Source organism: Bubalus bubalis, chromosome 1 (genome assembly GCF_019923935.1).
Source record: "Bubalus bubalis isolate 160015118507 breed Murrah chromosome 1, NDDB_SH_1, whole genome shotgun sequence".
Lineage (NCBI taxonomy): Eukaryota > Metazoa > Chordata > Mammalia > Artiodactyla > Bovidae > Bubalus > Bubalus bubalis.
In genome coordinates, this window is record NC_059157.1 from 130,920,243 (window position 1) to 130,925,302 (window position 5,060).

At 38.9% G+C, this 5,060-nt stretch overlaps 1 non-coding gene across 1 annotated transcript; it reads right to left on the reverse strand.

Annotated features, from left to right (window-relative positions):
* Positions 1-1,140: 1,140 nt before the first annotated feature.
* Positions 1,141-1,211, reverse strand: TRNAG-GCC. Its single transcript has one exon. It is a non-coding gene; the product is annotated as a tRNA-Gly (tRNA).
* Between the last annotated feature and the right edge of the window lie 3,849 nt (positions 1,212-5,060).

Consider the following 5,060-nt stretch of genomic DNA (forward strand, 5'->3'; position numbering starts at 1 on the left):
AACAGGATACCATTTCACACCTACTAGGATGGATATAATAAATTAAAAAAAAAACAAAATAATAATTACTGCTGAGAATGTGGAGAAATTTGAACTCTTATACATTGCTAGTGGGAATGTATAGTGGCTGTGTAAGCTAGTTTGGAGGCTCCTTTAAAAGCTAAAAATAGAATAACTACGTGACCCAGCAGTTAAACTCCTGGATATCTAGGTATATACCCCCAAATAATTGAAAACAGGAATTCAAACAGATACTTGTACACACTGTAGAATTATTCACATTAGCCAAAAGGTTGAAACAATCCAAGCACCATCAAATAAATAAAATGTGGTATATAAATACAATATTATTTAGCCGTAACAAGATTGAAATTCTGATACATGCTACAACAATGATGAACCCTGAGAACAAGTGAAATATACCAGACATAAAAGGGCAAATACTGTATGATTCCACCTACATGAAATATCTAGAACAGACAAATTGATAGAGACAAAAAGTAGAACAGAAGTTATCAGTGGCTGGGTGGAAGAAGAATGGGGAGTTACTGCTTAAAATGAGTACAGAGTTTCTATTTGGGTGATGAAAAAGTTTTGTAAATTCATAGTGGTGCTGGCCACACAACTTTGTGAATGTAATTAATACCGATGCATTGTACATTAAAAAATTTAATGTTACATAGATTTTACCACAATAAAAATATAACCTCAAATTGGGGCAGCATTATTTAGGGAAGCTAAAGGAGCAGGTAAATATCAGAAAAATTAAGCTGTATTTTGGAATTCTTTAATGGAAAAATCTGAATAAATCAGTCCAAAAAAAAATCCATTAGTACATACCATTCAGGTATGAAACACTAGTTTTGGGTTCCTGCTTTTCTCTTTTTCCTCAGTCTGAGCATATCTACATTCTTCATGCTGTGCTTAGTTGCTCAGTCATGTCTGGCATTTCGGGACTCCATGGACTGCAGCCTGACAGGCTCCTCAGTTCGTGGGGATTCTTCAGGCAAGATTACTGGAATGGGTTGCCATGCCTTCCTCCAGGGGATCTTCCCAACCCAGGGATCGAACCCAGGTCTCCCGCTTTGCAGGCAATTCTTTACCATCGGAGTGACCATGGAAACCCAGTAGCAGTGCTCTTGCATTGGCTGGGAATTGAACCCAGGCCTCCAGCGTGGCAGGTGAGAATTCTACCACTGAACCACCAATGCTTACACCTACATTCTTTAGGTTGTTAAGTAATCTGGACATCAGCTTCAAAGACATAGGAGGCACTTTGGCCAGTTGTGCTTGACAATCCATTACTTCATTAGTAGGATTTATTGGACAGGTTCCATTGGTTTTTTGATTGCAAAATTAAACAGAAAACTGAGAAACTTTTGGATGGATTTCCCACAAGAATTCTCTGTTCCTCAGAACAGACTGTGATATAGGAGACCTGGTTATCTGGAATCTGGGAGTTGGAATAAAGGGCCTTTGGGGCCAACAAGACAGGCTCCAGGTGATGGTAGTATGTGAGCTCTGTAGGAGAGAGCTGGAGCAGTGGAATCAGAGCCAGTTACTGGGTATCTGAGCAGCTGGACACTTGCTGGGGAGGCAGGTGATAAGAATAGAGCTAATGTTGATCCTGAGTCAATCTTTTGTTATTTGTCTGAAATCTTTCTGAAGTGAAATGGATTTACGAGTAATAAATAATTCATACTTCTGCTTGGAGGTGAATATACATATGGCTGAAACTACAGGTAGGGGCAAGGAGACAGCCTGGGTTAAAGGAAAATGGTTCAGGAAGAACTATAAGTGCTCTAATGTATATGAAAACATACTGTCAGTGATGAAGTGCTAATCAAGCGTTAGTTATCTGGTTACTCATGGATGCAGAATTTAAGAGCTATTCCTTAGTAGAAGGATCTGGTCATCTTTGGAGTCCTGATAGTAAAACAAAGATGAAAAATATCCTCATCTATTAATATATCACTGCAACCTACTGAAAATTAGGATCTTAAGTGAAAGAAATGAAGGTTTAAATGGTCATGTTTTTAATCTAGGGGGAAAAATAAAAAATTTTTCCTGAGTATAATAACAAGTTTTAAATTTCAAAATATGATTTTTAGAAGTAGTCTTAGGAAAAAAACCTCCCTACAAAATAAAGATGTTCTGTATAGCATAACCTGGGTTTCTCTAGTGGCTTAGATGGTAAAGAATCTGCCTGCCATGCTGAAGACCCAGGTTTGATCCCTGGGTTGTGAAGATCTCCTGGAGAAGGGAATGGCACCCCCCTTCAGTGTTCTTGCCAGGAGAATCCCCATGGACAGAGGAACCTTGTGGGTTACAGTCCCTGGTGTTGCAAAGAGTCAGACACAACTGAACGACTAATGCACACACACATACATAGTATAACCCAAACTAGATTTGGAGTTGTCCTAGTAAAGATATTTATTTGGAGCAACTGTTCCTTGCCTTAGTAGCCAAGAGCTAATATTGGGAGTTTACCATATGCTAGAAACTGTTCCAGCTACTTTAAATGTGTCCAGTTATTTAACACTCGTAACTTTCTCTCAGCTAGTTACTCCTCTCATGCCCATCCTAGAAATAAAGAAAAAGGAGAGCTCAAGTAACTTGCCCAAGAGCCTACAGCAAGCCAGAGTTTGAACGCCAGCAGTCTGACTCCAGAGTCCATACTCTTAACCATTATCCCCCCTTTCCCAACTGCTTTTTACAACTCCTAACTGCATTATCCCCTTTTTGACAACTGAAAACAAAGGCCTCTGTTGATGGAGAGGAGTGGTGCCAAATCAGTACTTCCAAAGAATGATCCAAAAGACATTCGTCCCTCAGTATGTACTAAGTCACTTCAGTTATGTCCAACCCTTTGTGACCCCATGGACTGTAGCCCGCCAGGCTTCTCTAGCCATGGGATTCTTCAGGCAAGAATACTGGAATGGGGTTGCCACTCCCTTCTGCAGGGGATCTTCCCAACCCAGGGATTGAACCCATATCTCTTACATTCCTGCATTGGCAGGTGGGTTCTTTACCACTAGCGCCACCATATGCTTCATGGCAAAATAAAAGGGTCCACTGGTGAAACACTGAATATTGTATATCCCTCTTCCCATCTCAGATCCATAGTAAGTACTAGTATTCAAGGTTTTGCTAAATTTTACTGTAAATCTTTTCATGATTTGTTTCACCCAGCACAAAATCTTCATTTATAGAATATCTATTCCTGTATCTCAGAAGAGGTACTGTGTACACTACACCTGAGAAATTTGCATTAAAATGCTTTAATAACTGGCCATATTACAAAATAGCTGACGCTAACTGTTTTTGACAACTCTTATGTCTTTAGTTGTGGAGAAGGCGATGGCATTGGTTAGCAGGGCAAACCGACTATTTGGATTTAGTGAAATGGGCCTTTAAGTAAAAGATCAGGGAAATATTTTCCATATTAAAATATTCTTTTTTCCAGGTTATAGAGATCTTTTTTTCGTATGTTTTTTACTTTTATTTTGCTTTTGCTATATTCTTCTAGTCCCATGCTGGTCTAAATTGGCTTTAGTCACTATCTTATTTCAGAATTTCTTTTACTATCTATAGATTTTTAGACTCTAATGGACTCTCTCAAAATTTACTTAAAGATTCAAGTCTTGTTATCAATTGATTTTCATGAAAATTTGTTCTTAATACAGGAAATATGAGCAATGACTTGTCTTTAAATACGTTTCATGTCTGTATTGCTGACATGGTATCTTAATGAGAGGTCAGAGGTGGTTAGAGTCTCCCTTTTCGGCTAAAAGAGGCATGTCTGAATTGGCCGATCAATTGAAAATGGATTTCTGCAAATGGCGAGAAATATAAGCACTATGAAACATTTCATCCTTCTGTCCTGACCCTACCCCCACCTGCACCCACTATCCCCTAATATTACTCTGACCAATTTGTCAGGATCTGGTCTTTTAAAACCACTTTATTCTGCATCTATAGTCTTTACATTGCTTTCTATATGATTGAAATTACTATTAGGTAGCACATGATAGCTTCCATTTTATTATGTGATAGTACTCTCTCTCCACTAACGTTCTGATAGCTTAGAATAGTTCTGTATTTTTGAGCCTGACCATTTCTCATAATTTAGTTACCAGCTCTTGTTTCTTTCTATATCCTTTGCTGCTGCTGCTAAGTCGCTTCAGTCGTGTCCGACCCTGTGCGACCCCATAGACAAGCAGCCCACCAGGTTCCCCCATCCCTGAGATTCTCCAGGCAAGAATACTGGAGTGGGTTGCCATTTCCTTCTCCAACGCATGAAAGTGAAAAGTGAAAGTGAAGTCGCTCAGTCATGTCTGACTCTTAGCGACCCCATGGACTGCAGCCTACCAGGCTCCTCTGTCCATGGGATTTTCCAGGCAAGAGTACCGGAGTGGGGTGCCATTGCCTTCTATATCCTTTGGCCATTCATATATATTTTTGCATGTTCATTTATAAAATATTATTTTTTTAAATCCATTGAAGACAGACTGTGTTTGTATCTTGGTCCCACAATTCACTGTGTGTCTTTAGCAATTTATTTAAACTTGTATAAAGCATCTCTGGCTTCCCTTTTGTGAAGTGAGATTAATATCATATACCTTCTGGGGTTCTTATAAACATTAACGTTAATATATGTAACATGTAATATATTAATCACATATAACAAATGTAAAGTGTCTGGCTGTGGCAGATTATAACATATGGGTTCACCATCCATTTCATTTTCCTTGGCATGTAGCTAAACTTTATTTCTCAGCTCCCAAGACCTAGGTAAAGTAGTGTGATTAAATCTCACCAATGGGATGTAAAGGGAAGTGTTATGTCATTTACAGGTTGAGGAAGGAAGGAATCCTCTCTATTCCACCATCACTACTAGAGAGACTCAGAGATTGCAGAGTTGCAGAATGGAAGGAAAGTGTTTTCTTAGAGGAAAACTGTAAAGAAGAGGAAAACTGTAAAGAAGAGCCACCTGACCCATATCAGATTCTCCTGATATCTAGCAGATATTTTTAAGAACTTGGATTTGGGGGTTTACT